The sequence below is a fragment of the Protopterus annectens genome, chromosome 2.part1 (genome assembly GCF_019279795.1).
Source record: "Protopterus annectens isolate FY-2018-M chromosome 2.part1, PAN1.0, whole genome shotgun sequence".
Lineage (NCBI taxonomy): Eukaryota > Metazoa > Chordata > Ceratodontiformes > Protopteridae > Protopterus > Protopterus annectens.
This window is the reverse complement of record NC_056729.1, coordinates 571,724,389-571,737,311: the sequence shown is the minus strand read 5'-3', so window position 1 is coordinate 571,737,311 and position 12,923 is coordinate 571,724,389. Positions and strand designations below refer to the sequence as shown.

Here is a 12,923-nt window from a genome sequence, read left to right as displayed (position 1 = left end):
CCCTCATCAATGGCTCTAGTGACTGTTTCGAAAAAGTCAACCAGGTTCAAAAGGCAGGATCTGCCCTTTACAAAGCTGAACTGGGTGGGATCAAGTGTCTGTAGGTTCCCAATGTCATTGTTTATGAGTTCCATAATGATTCTTTTCATAGCTTTGCAGACCAGGCTGGTTAAGCTTATGGGGCGGTAGTTCCCAGGGTCTGTAGCGGAGCCTTCTTTGTGGAGTGGGACCACTGTTGCTGTACGCCAGTGTTCAGGTACATATCCTGTAGTAAGGCTAAGGTTAAATAGCATTTTTATATGCGGGTTTAGCTCCTCTTGGAGTTCACGTATCACGCAGCCAGGGATACAATCAGGTCCCATTGATGCTGTGTTTTTTGTTTTGCTGAGGGCGGCTCTCAACTGGACATCTGAGATGACAGGGAGGTTACATTCAGCTGGGATAAGTATTTCTTCTTTTGGGGGTGAGGGAGTGGAGAAATTTGCACTGAACCTGTCTGCCAGAATGTTGGCAATATCTGTGGGTTCGGCGAATTTTTTGTCGTTGTGTACTAACTCTGAGCACATCTGATGGTTTCTGCCTAGGTTTCTAATATAACTGAAGAATGCCTTGTGGTTATCTTTAGTGTCCTTGGCGATTTTTCTCTCAAAGCTGGCCTTGGATGTTTTTATGAGAGAACGTAGCTTTCTACTAGTGCTGATCAGAGATGCCTTCCCTTTATGGGATTTTGCTCTGTCTTGCATTAGCTTCCTTCTTTTGTTATACAATTTGTTTATGGCTGGGGTCCACCAGACAGGATGCTTTCCCTTGGTGGAGAGGGTCTTGGTTTTATTTGGGATTGTACGACCCATGCATTCTTGGAGATGACCGTAGAAAGCATTTGTGTAGGATTCAGCATTGTGGGATGTGGTTTCCATTGGCCAAGTGGGCTTAAATGATACCATCTCAGTCTTAAGAGGTGTAAAGTCGGCTTTTGAGAAGTTTTTCACCATAGCCTTTTGTGCTGGGGGTGGAGGTGGAATATGTATATCCAGGGTGATTAATTTGTGGTCAGATCTCACTAGTGAGGGGAATACTTCCGGTGTGGAGCATTTTGTCCCCATGTTTGTGATGATCAGGTCTAGTATATTATCCCCCCTTGTGGGAGAGGTGACTAGCCATTCCATTGCATTTGAGTTTATGAATTTCAGGAACCTCTGGGCTAGGGTGTTAGGGCTAGAATAGTGCACCCAGTCTATGTTAGGGTAGTTGAAGTCTCCCAATATGATTGTATTTGGTGAGACATTCATATCTTCCAATGTCTTCAGGAAGGCTGAATGGGGTTCTTGAGATTGCAAAATTATATCCCAGCTACACCTGACTTACTCCATTTAACATTTCAATTCAGAACTGATTGGTAACAATCAGTCATTCTCGAGACATATATGAGCACTTCCTTTCCTCCTGATGAAATATCTTAGCTTAGCTATCCACTACATTAAAATGCCTAAGGAACAAACAGAAATGTCTCTTCCTAGCCAGTACCATCCCACTACAAAACATTCTTTAGCAGTATAAGGATGGTTTGAGCCCAGGACAAAGATGGCAAGTTAATCCATATCACCAAGCTATGAGAGCTACTGCTCATTATCAGACACACACACACACACACACACACACACACACACACACCCTTCCTAGGCTAGGTGCTCTACCTTACTCTCCCTGCTTGTTGAAATATTGGGTCTGTCTCCTCTAATGCACTCAGTAGGGTAATGAGGTACTGTATAAGAAAATTAATGAAAAATGAATTGTTCTTCCAGTATGACACTACTTTTGTTAATTCCAACATGACAACATCAACAACCACCCTTGGAATATAGGACCTTAATATGATGACTACAAGGTAAAAATAACACTGGAAATATTTACAACCTTCATGGATGGTTTTAAATAATAAGAGTTCCCTATGCCTCGCTAACAAATAATGTATGGCTTGCTATGTTTATTTACTATGCATCTCCTTTTTTTAAGCTGTCCAGTTGGGCAGGTGAGACTGTCCATCATGAAATATGAAGGTTGCTACTACTTTTGGTGTAGCAACTGCTTTTCCTGCCTCTTCTGGTCATTTAAGGAAAATGTCACTACTCTCAACCTGTAGAAAGAATCGACAAACCACAACAAGAGGGACAGTCCCTGGTAGGCAGACTTTAGAAATGTGATGGGAGTTTATGCCAGAGGTGATGGAGGGCAGCAGAGATGTGTAATAGGCATTCTTTACAGGGTGTTAAGGTAAGGCTGGCTAAAATGAGGCAGGAGAAGATCAGTGGGGCTGGGTGGGTGGTCAGGCAGACAAGGGGAAGTAGGATGAATAAGCCGAATGGAAGACGTACAAGATCTCAGCAATTTGGTGGAGTGGGACAGGGAAGGGGCAACATGCATATGCAGTATACTTCAAGATTTGGGGAGAAAATTGTTATTAGGGAGATTACAGGGAACGTTTTGATAGTAGAAAGCACAGCAAATATCCTAAAGAATGTTAGAGTTTTTTATTAAATCAGGGGGCATGTAGGGGAACTATACAATATGTTTTATGCCCAGGTTCATTCATGGTGATTATTTTCTGGATTGTGTTTACATTGATGTATGTGCCATCACTATATTATGTTTATCTATTTGTGATGAATTTAAAACTTAATAAAATGGTATAAAAATCGGTACAGAACTGATATCATTAGATACAGAAAAATCTGATTGGAGTAGTCGACATGCCCACTTGTACTCCTAATAAAATGCAGCTTATCTTCAAATCTTTGGAATTTATTCCAAGTGTAACAGCTTTCCCAAGAGTGAGATCTTTTTGTTGTTGTTATAAGTTTACTGTCCTATTACTTGTCAGTCTTCTGTAACTTAGAAAACAAGCCAGCTATGTAGCCATAAATCCCTCAGCAGGTAGGCAAGGAGTACAAAGATTAAATGGAATGGAAATGCTATGCATATACAGTCAATACACTGCTATACAGCACTTACATATAACAAGACTTCCAGAAATAAAAAAAACGATGCTACTTAAAAGGTGTACTTGTCAAGGTGAAAAAGCCCATTCTAGCATAGATTACTTATTAGATCTACAAAAACATCCAGATTCACTTTTTAGATCTACAATGACTTTAAAACAACAAAGATGAAAATATTCATTCTCTGATACCTGCTTTGTTGTATCCATGGTCATGAAGGAAGTGGCGCCTGTCCTGGAGGCAATAGGCATAAGGAAAAGAACCATTCCTAGACAGAGCACCAGTCTATTTTGGGATGCAAAGTCACACACACACACACACACACACACACACACACACACACACACACACACACACACACACACACTCTCCAAAAAACACTGTCTGTATACATTTGGGTAACTTAGAGGACTGCATATTGACCTAATGACATGTCTGTGGACGAGGGCTAAAAACGGAGAACTCAGTGAATACCCACAGTGATATATTGAAATGTGCTAGTTTTCTACAGAAGGCACCCCACTGGGGATTTAAATAAGAGAGCGAGCAGCTGTGAGGCAACAATGCTAATTGCTGCACTGTTATCTTCATGCCAGAACACTACAATACAGTACTGTGGTGATGTGACTAGTCATTATAAGCTAGTGAAACAGTCATATCATTACATATTCACTGCTTAGTTGCTATACCACCTTTGCACTAAAATCGGTTAAATATGTTTATAACCAACATAAATTTAGATCTGTACAAGAAAAACTATGCCTTCATCACAATATACACTTAGAATTCTTTGCATTATGTTTTGTTCTGAAAACTACTTTGCAAGACACTATTCCTACACACCAAGTAACATAAAGCCACCTGCTGCGTATTCTGTTGAATCAGACATTGTTATTTATAGGGTGCTCATTATAATTTGGGATGCTAATGCAAGGCCAGACGGGGACATAACACAGCCACACATGGACAGGATGCTCCGACAATGTGATACTAACATGTTATGAAATGTGACTAACTCCTGAAAATGAAGACCATTTATTAAAACAATAAGGATGGTATATCCTGATTCAGAATGATTCTCCCTTGTTAACCTGATAACACACAAAAAATTCTCCTGTCCAAGACATCTGTAATATTTGTCTAACTGGCAATAAGGGGGAAGTGCAAGCTCTCAAAGAAGAGGGGAAGAAGTTAGAAAGTGGGATGTATAACTTCTTTGTGTGGGGTAGGGTTGTGGCATGTACACTGTTTTTGATGGTTACATTAAGCAAATAACAATTGAATGGGTCCTGTCACATACCCACACTGAAATGCAACACTGAAAGCCTGTATGGGCCTCTATGAGAACAGACGGCACGCTGGGCATTACCAAAACTGGGAATTTTTCATAAAGTGTGATGGGTATGATAGGGAATAAATGAGCTAAATGTTTACCCAAGGGAGTCCTTTCCAACTTAAGCCATCATGGAGGGGGGAACAAAAACACTTAAACATGACGCTCATGCCCAGGCACAGTGGCTCAAACAAATAAATAAATAGTTCAGCTGGTCCTTGTTCTGACACAAAAGTGATGATGTTGTCATGCATCAACACCTTGGTGATCTCTGACAGCAGTAACTTATGATTACAGACAGTAAAGTCACACAGACCACCATGGTAAACCAATAAGCAATATCTAATTCACTGCAGGTAAACTAAACAGAATTCAGAACAAGACAATGTCACACTGACAACAAAAATCAGCAGAACACCCAGTGCATTCAGGACATGCTAAATTCATTTCAGCTTACAGGATTCCACTTACAGGATGAGAATTTAATTTATTTTGGAGTGACAATTCTGCCCTTATTGCTGTTTTCTTATATTGGTTACCATTTGGAAGTGATTCGTTTTACAGCACCTTCTGAAAAGGAGGCAGTCCTGGCTAGAACATGGCAGCCTGCAAATGAAGACCTCTGTCAGTAGGTGTGTAACTGTGGTGGTAAGGGTGCATTGTAATGTTTACTGCAGCATGCTGATGGGGAACATAAGGAAATAGGAGGTGCTTAATGAAAGGACACTGTTGACTAAATCTCACTAATATAGACTCTTTAGAGGTCACTAACTTTTAATAATACGGCTCTATGCTGACTTAAAAAAATAAAAAAAAAAACACTTTCTCTCCAAAACAGTTCATTCAAGTGCACAGTCTCTGTAAAAGTTATTATATAAAATGATATTCCATTCTGCAGTCTTTAAACTGACAATTATTTTATCCACTCCACCACTGTTTTCTGTTAACAAGATGCAGCATCTAACTGTTCTAAGATTGCATTGCCTTTGTTTTCTGCGTTTGTGGACTAAGAAATGCTATGAGAAACTGAATATGCAAATACAGGACAAGCTGCAAACGCCTTTAGAACATGTGGTCTCATGCACAGCCTAACAACAGAGCTTCTTAAAAAGAACTGATAAAAGAACAGAGAAATGAGACTGGATGTTCCACAGAGTACTTACCCTTGCAGCTACCAGTTCAAAATTAAGATGTAATAAGCAGCGATTACCCCACGTCTCCTAAACTAAAGATGTATACAAAAATTCACAAACAGCTCCTACTAAGAAGGCAAAAAGCTGAACCCTTCTGAGATGCCACACAAGCCTGCATGTTCTAAAAGAGGATTTGAGTTACATTACTTCCTTGTTGAGTCACATCATTGAAACTGCTTCAGACTGGAAAAAAAAAAATTGATATTTCTGAGTGTGACGTTCTCACCAGTAATTTGCTGAGTTCGAGCCTCCGTTGAGGACTGACTCATGCTTACAGCACCCACACAAAGTTTAATTCTAATGGAGGAGGGTGTTTGGTGGCTGACACTTGCTACATCTTTCTCTGCTGCCGCTTGTCATTATACCACTGTAGATCGTGAAACACACCCTCAGCAAACTAGTTCCCGGTAGAAATGCTTCATAAAGATGGATATTCCTGCAGGAAATATACAGCTGGCTTATTAGAAAAGGCTGCTTGTCTTTATCACTAGAGAAACTAGGGGCTTGAGTAATTCCTACTTGAGTGCGACGAGCCTACAGTTTTGCAGCTTTAATAAAGAGCAGTGTGAATTAAAAATATCAGCTGTGCACAGTGAGACAAATCAGCAGCATTTGCTGTTGCCAAGGCACTGTGAACATGTGCTGATGATTAGTGCTTCTAACAGCATAGCTAACACCAGACATTTTACTTCTGGAAGAAATGAAGAGTTTACAAGTACAATTGGAAATAAAGGCATGTGCACAACTGGATGCCCGTGCATACACATACACAGACACACACACAGAAGTTTAGCACTGCATGAATTACTGCTTCCAAGAGCAATCGGTGTTGTGTGTTAAGTCACACTGAACAACAGGCAGGGACTCCTGGAAGGTATGTTCTTATTTGCATAGCAGCATTATGCAACCCTGCTCATGACAGAAGGTGTGGAGGATGTATAAACTAATGTTCCTTAATAATCAAAATAAGTAATTACTGTAAATAATGCAACTACCAAAACAACAGCTGTACAATCAAGTCACAGCACTGGCTCAGCCCACTGTGATGTTATACTGGGAACAGCTAACCAGTGTTGGCAGTATGATATTAGGTCCATATAGCTATCAAATTTCTGATGCAAAATGTAAGATCTCATTGTCATTTTCAAAATGTTTATTGCAGTTCTTGAGAGTTTTAAACCTGGCAATGAGATCACATGGTAAAGATAGAAAACACAGTAGATATGTACTGGACAACAGAGAATTCTGCATATTAGTTGCATAAGTGAATAGTTGCACAGAAATGGAATTTTTTGGCCAAAATGACTGCATTACCACCTAGTCTGTGTATTGTCGTACCTAATGGATAAGCTAATGTTCCTATTTACCCAGTACTGCATTTCATTGTATACTCTGATAGAAATGTTTTGCAACTTTCAAGTACGTTAATGAATTTTTATAGATTCATAGATTGTAGGCTAATGATCCTAGGGAGCCTCTTTAAGCCTAGCCATTCTTCCCAATGGTGAGAATCAAACCCTGTACTTTGTTTCTCTAAGGTAAACAACTTAATCATTATGCCAACCCCCCCCCCCCCAACAAAGAATAAACAAATAGTGGCATTCATAATTGTGTGTGTGAATTACAGGTGTAGATTATAGACAATGAATCTACAGGTTATTATATGCCTAGTCAATAACCAGACAGTGACTAATAGTGAGAATCAGATGGTGTACCTTGTGTATGTGAGGAAAACATCATAACCTTTATGCTAACCCAATGTCCTGAATACTGAATATGTTTCTATAAGCTCCTAAAATAAGGCTGTTTGTCTCTACAAACCTCTGTGAAAAAAAAAGTACTCGTGTTTGTCTTCAACTTGTGACCCACTAGATTTTCCATTTTCTCCCCCGAAAGTTGTTGATCTTTGGGATGTTGAACCAAAAAACAGACAAAGTTCATCAACAGCGCACAGACCAATAAATACACACACACACACACACACACACACACACACACACACACACACACACACACAAAAAAACAGCAAAGCTGAGCTTGCCCCTGAATCAAAGGGGAACCTGGAGATCAGAAAAATAAAACTCAAACATTAGATCGTTCGGATGTTACTAACTCCCTTGAAGAAGTCTCACTCACTTCTATTATATACTCCCTTCTTCTTCATTGTACATTTTAAGTTATTTCACCCCTGCTTTTTCACACTAAATATCTTCCTATGTACATTTGTATACCACTTTTGTTAATCTTTCTGCAAAGAATACATTCTATTGATGATAATGAAGAACTGCAGTCTCCTGAACAATGTACAGTATAACACCTCTGGGCTTACAAGCTATTTTTACCATATGTGATATTACTATGTTTCCCAGATTCTCCTTTTTTTTTTTTTACTGACTTCTTACCCTAATTTCCTACATTTAGATCCAGACAACCATTTTCTACACATGGTTTCATTCACTTCATGGTCAAAAGGTCTGATGCCTGTTCCAGATAGGCAACTGACAAAAGTAGTAACTATTATGCTGATCTGACTTCCAGTTTGCTCATTAATTTGATTTGCACAGTTATTTACTATTTTCTATACCATCCTCATTTATGTTTTGTCATGGAGTTGTCTCCCTAGGTCTCTACTGTAAACAGGACTTCCCCGACTGACATCCATGGTTAACACATATAAATAAAATAAATAATGCAGGCAGTAGTGCTGCTGTACTGGCCATTCTAGAGACATATTTTAGTTTGTTCCACCCAAACCATATGAGCCACAGGGATGCAGCGTGGTCACTGTTGTTCTTCTGGGTGTCTTGCCTTTCCATACACCTCCCAAGGCTCCATGTGTCATAGAGTGGTACAGGATGGACATTGCTGCTTTATTGTGTTGTGCAGTACTGCACTCCACCCGAGCGTGGTGGGGTTCCATGATGTAAGGGTTAGCATTCTGCAATCTAAATATAGTAATTTGAGTTCAAATCTCATTCAGTATGAAGCAGCACGTTGCCTCAATGGTAAGATATTTGGCTCATAGCTCCAAGATACTGTGTTCAATCCTGAACTACAGTCACTGTTTGTGTGGAGGTTTGCATGTTTTCCCCATATCTAGGTGGATTTAAATAAAACAGTCTACACTAAGTCTTCCATATCTTTGTTAAATACAGCCTTGGCCTTATCACTCTCCATAAATTGTGTCTGCCACACATTTGCAGCACAATGCTACACTGATATGCTAACAGTACCTCTGATACCTCCCTAACCACTTTTAGCATTACTAAGCTGCAGTAATGCGTACCCTGATAGCCAGACAATACTGCTGCCCCCACTGAAAACTATCCATGTGCTACTCTAATATACTCTGCGCTTTGTGAGATTCATTCTGATGCCCACTATGCACTGGTACAAGTTGATTAATGTGCCATTCAGAGCAGAAAGTTGTCTATTTCTGAATCATACATCTGTCAGACTGGTGTGCAAATCACTATGCACACCAAAGTTTGCATAAAGTACAGAACAGACTTTGAATACAGCCTAGAGAGTACCATATTTTCAATTTTTTTGTTTTGTTTTTTTGTTGCGCTGGCTGCCACTCTTTCCTTATTATTTCTCAGACTTTGTCTTATGTGTTGTTTCAACAAATTTTATTTTACTTCATGCATACTGTCCTTTTCTCTTTAACCTTTTCTGCAAATTGTTTTGGGGACCATATTGGCTTTTTGGCAGGATTTGGTGTATTTCCTTTACAAAAGGATTATTGGCTATGTGATGGCAGTGTGGGTATTTCAGACAACAAAATTGATTTGCTTACCATGTAAAGAGAAATACAGGTTTGTATGTCCCAATAGAGGTCTATATAACTCGAAATTCCATCAACAGAAGCCCTCCTGCAATTGAAAACAGTGGAACTGGACCACTTGTTAAGGCTGTGCACTCCAGCACATATATAACCTGTGGCTTTTCTTAAAGAACTGTAAAGTAGGTCTGTTAGGGAGACTATTTATTAGAAATCCTGAATAACATATCACGTGCATCTAAATATTTACCCAGAAGTATCACTGATTAAATAACAACATGTGTGAACCATACAGACCATGTCCCACACCACAGGACAAATTGAAAGCCTCATGGAGCATGACCATATTTACAATGACAACAAACTAATAGGTATTACTGACAAAGAAAAGAGGCAGTAAGACTTGTCGATCAAACAAGATAAAATGAAATTTATTTTTGTACGCACTACCCATGTACATCAGTACTCTTTTTATAGAACAACTTGACACACATATAACAACCTGAATTACTGTAATTGTCATATGATTATGATGATTATTACTATGATTATTATTATGTTGTTATTATGGATCTTTATTGTTCCACCTCGCTGCTGCTGTGCACTCTAGGCTGTGTGCTCCTACTTTATGCTATCCCTTGATTCACCCTGAGTTGTTTGTCTTGATTGGAAATCTCAACTACCCTTACTAGGATACTCTCTGACTGTTATCCCTGGAAAGTACAGGACAGTGCCTTTCTGTTATCCCACTACCGCAAGCTTCCACAAAACTATCCCTTGATTCACCCTGAGTTGTTTGTCTTGATTGGAAATCTCAACTACCCTTACTAGGATACTCTCTGACTGCTATCCCTGGAAAGTACAGGACAGTGCCTTTCTGTTATCCCACTACCGCAAGCTTCCACGAAACTATCCCTTGATTCACCCTGAGTTGTTTGTCTTGATTGGAAATCTCAACTACCCTTACTAGGATACTCTCTGACTGCTATCCCTGGAAAGTACAGGACAGTGCCTTTCTGTTATCCCACTACTGCAAGCTTCCACAAAACTATCCCTTGATTCACCCTGAGTTGTTTGTCTTGATTGGAAATCTCAACTACCCTTACTAGGATACTCTCTGACTGCTATCCCTGGAAAGTACAGGACAGTGCCTTTCTGTTATCCCACTACCGCAAGCTTCCATGAAACTATCCCTTGATTCACCCTGAGTTGTTTGTCTTGATTGGAAATCTCAACTACCCTTACTAGGATACTCTCTGACTGCTATCCCTGGAAAGTACAGGACAGTGCCTTTCTGTTATCCCACTACCGCAAGCTTCCACGAAAGTATGTCTACCAATACCATCATGTATAGCTCATAACCTAGTTACACTGCTAAGCTTTATTGTTTGCCCCAGCTTGCCTGCCAGCAGCAGCTCTCCCCTTCCACTCCTTATTACCTTTCTCCCTCTCCCTTTACACTGCTACCTAGCCTGCACTCTCTCAGCTATTGTTCTGGTTCTACCTTGAAAGCCCCTGTGTATGCTCACTGCACTTTTGACTCTTACCCACTATATCCATTTTACCTGGATTCCTTTCTAACTACTTCCCCTATCGCTCCTTACCTATTTCTATCCCTGTCCTCCTTTTGAGGTACTCTCCTTTTCCCCTCCTCCCAGGTTACCTTCTCTTACCCTGACTTACCTAGCTTTCTCTGATACTTTTTCCTTCTTCTTTGGACTACTTTGTGTATCCCGCTCCGTTCACCCTGCGGGCTCACTCCCCTCCCTCCCCCCAATTCCCACCCACCCCCAGGGGTCCTAACCTTATACTTCTCTAGTCCCTCCCCTAGACCTACCATCCAATCCTTTTGTCTTTACCACCACACTAATCTCCTCCCCTCCACACTCTCCATATCCTCCTCCCTCATTTCTCTTTTACATACTAGCCCTCCTTACACTACTCACACCTACTCTCTTCTACCACTATTACCTCTCTTTCTATATCTCCCCACTCATTTCACCCCTCTCCCTACCTCACATTTCATACCACTACCATACCTCCTGTTACACTTCTATATATTCCTTCTTTGCATCATACACCCACACTTCCTCTAGACTACCCCTAATCTGTGACTTTTTCCCTACAACCTCCTCTAACTTACTTACTCTCTAACATGAGTCTCAATCTATCCACACTGTTTTTACTCTTGATTCTACTCTTAACTACTCTTTACTCAACCTACCTCCTTACCTTTTTCGAGTATCCACTTCTCCTTCAGCCAACAAACTCACAGACACACACTTCTTCCTTCTATACTTCTCTGAATTCTTTCTCCAATACCAATACTACCCCAAGCTACCTCCTACCCAAATACCATAGGTACTCCCATCTCTCCTACACTCTACACTCAAACAAAAAATAAGACCTCTAACCCTTCTTAGTATCAAAATCACATCTAAACCTATCAATCCTACCTTACAAGACGGTGACATTCATCCCAACCCTGGCCCCATGCATCCTTCTACACAAACACCCAAACATGGCACCAATACTACACTCCTCATAGGACACCTTAACATACGCAGTGTAAACAACAAAGTACCCTACCTTCACACCCTCCTAGATATACACTGCTTTGACATTCTCTGTCTCTCTGAAACCTGGCTAAAGCCAGCCACTAAGGATACTGAGATTATACCACAAGGCTATAATATACTCAGGCTTGACCGTAACAAACGAAAGGGTGGTGGTGTAGCAATACTGTTTAAGAACCATCTTAATATCTCTACCCTACCAGCCTGTCCAACCCAAGATAGTAAGGTGGAAGCCATCATCTCAAAACTTCAACTTAATGCCAAAAAAGCCCTTTACATCATCTGCATTTACATACCTCCAGGAAACAACATACCAGTTGTAGAAGACTTTCTCAATTGGGTTTCCAACTACTACCCCCAAGAAACTATCATTCTTGGCGACTTAAATATTGACTGGAATGCTATTAATACCGATAATCCCACCTCTCACATTAACCTAAACGGTTTCACCCAAACCATTACATCTACAACAAGAGTTAATAAGTTAAACAGAAAACAGACTATATTAGACTGGATTCTTATAAACAAATTTAATATCACTTATAATGTTGGGACCCTGCCTGATGACCTCAGTGATCACTGTTTAACATACATTGCAAGAGAGAAGACTGATTATCTTCCCCCCCTTAATATAAGAAAAATACGTTCTACTAAACACTTTAAAACCGACCTATTTCAGAACGAACTCAGAACTTGCAACTGGAACCCTTTAAAGACTCTTCCACTTAATGAAGCAGTATTATTCTTTAATTCTACTTTCCTTTCTATTCTAGACAAACATGCTCCCGAGCGCACTATTAGAATGAAATCTAATACAGCCCCTTGGCTCTCAAATGAAACTAGAAAACTAATTCTCTCCAAAAATAAGATCTGGAACAAATGGAGGTCCCATAGAATCAGCTCTTATTTTCATCACTTTCACCAACTTAGAAATCTTACCAAAAAAGCCATTCTCACTGATAAAAGAAAGTTCTACTGCAACCTACAAGAAACTAACCTAAATAAACCCAAACAATTTTGGTCTTCTATCAATAGACTCCT

The 12,923-nt window shown here is 40.0% G+C and overlaps 1 protein-coding gene across 7 annotated transcripts in view; it reads right to left on the bottom strand.

Annotated features, from left to right (window-relative positions):
- Positions 1–12,923, bottom strand: part of PTK2B (protein tyrosine kinase 2 beta) — a 2,401,727-nt gene that overhangs the window by 1,078,456 nt on the left and 1,310,348 nt on the right. Inside the window, exon 1 of one of the 7 annotated variants that reach the window (XM_044062344.1) lies at positions 5,749–6,056. The exons of 5 other annotated variants lie outside the window; for them this stretch is intronic. The gene's annotated coding sequence lies outside the window, so the exon portion shown is untranslated. One more of the 7 variants, XM_044062340.1, reaches the window with a different exon arrangement.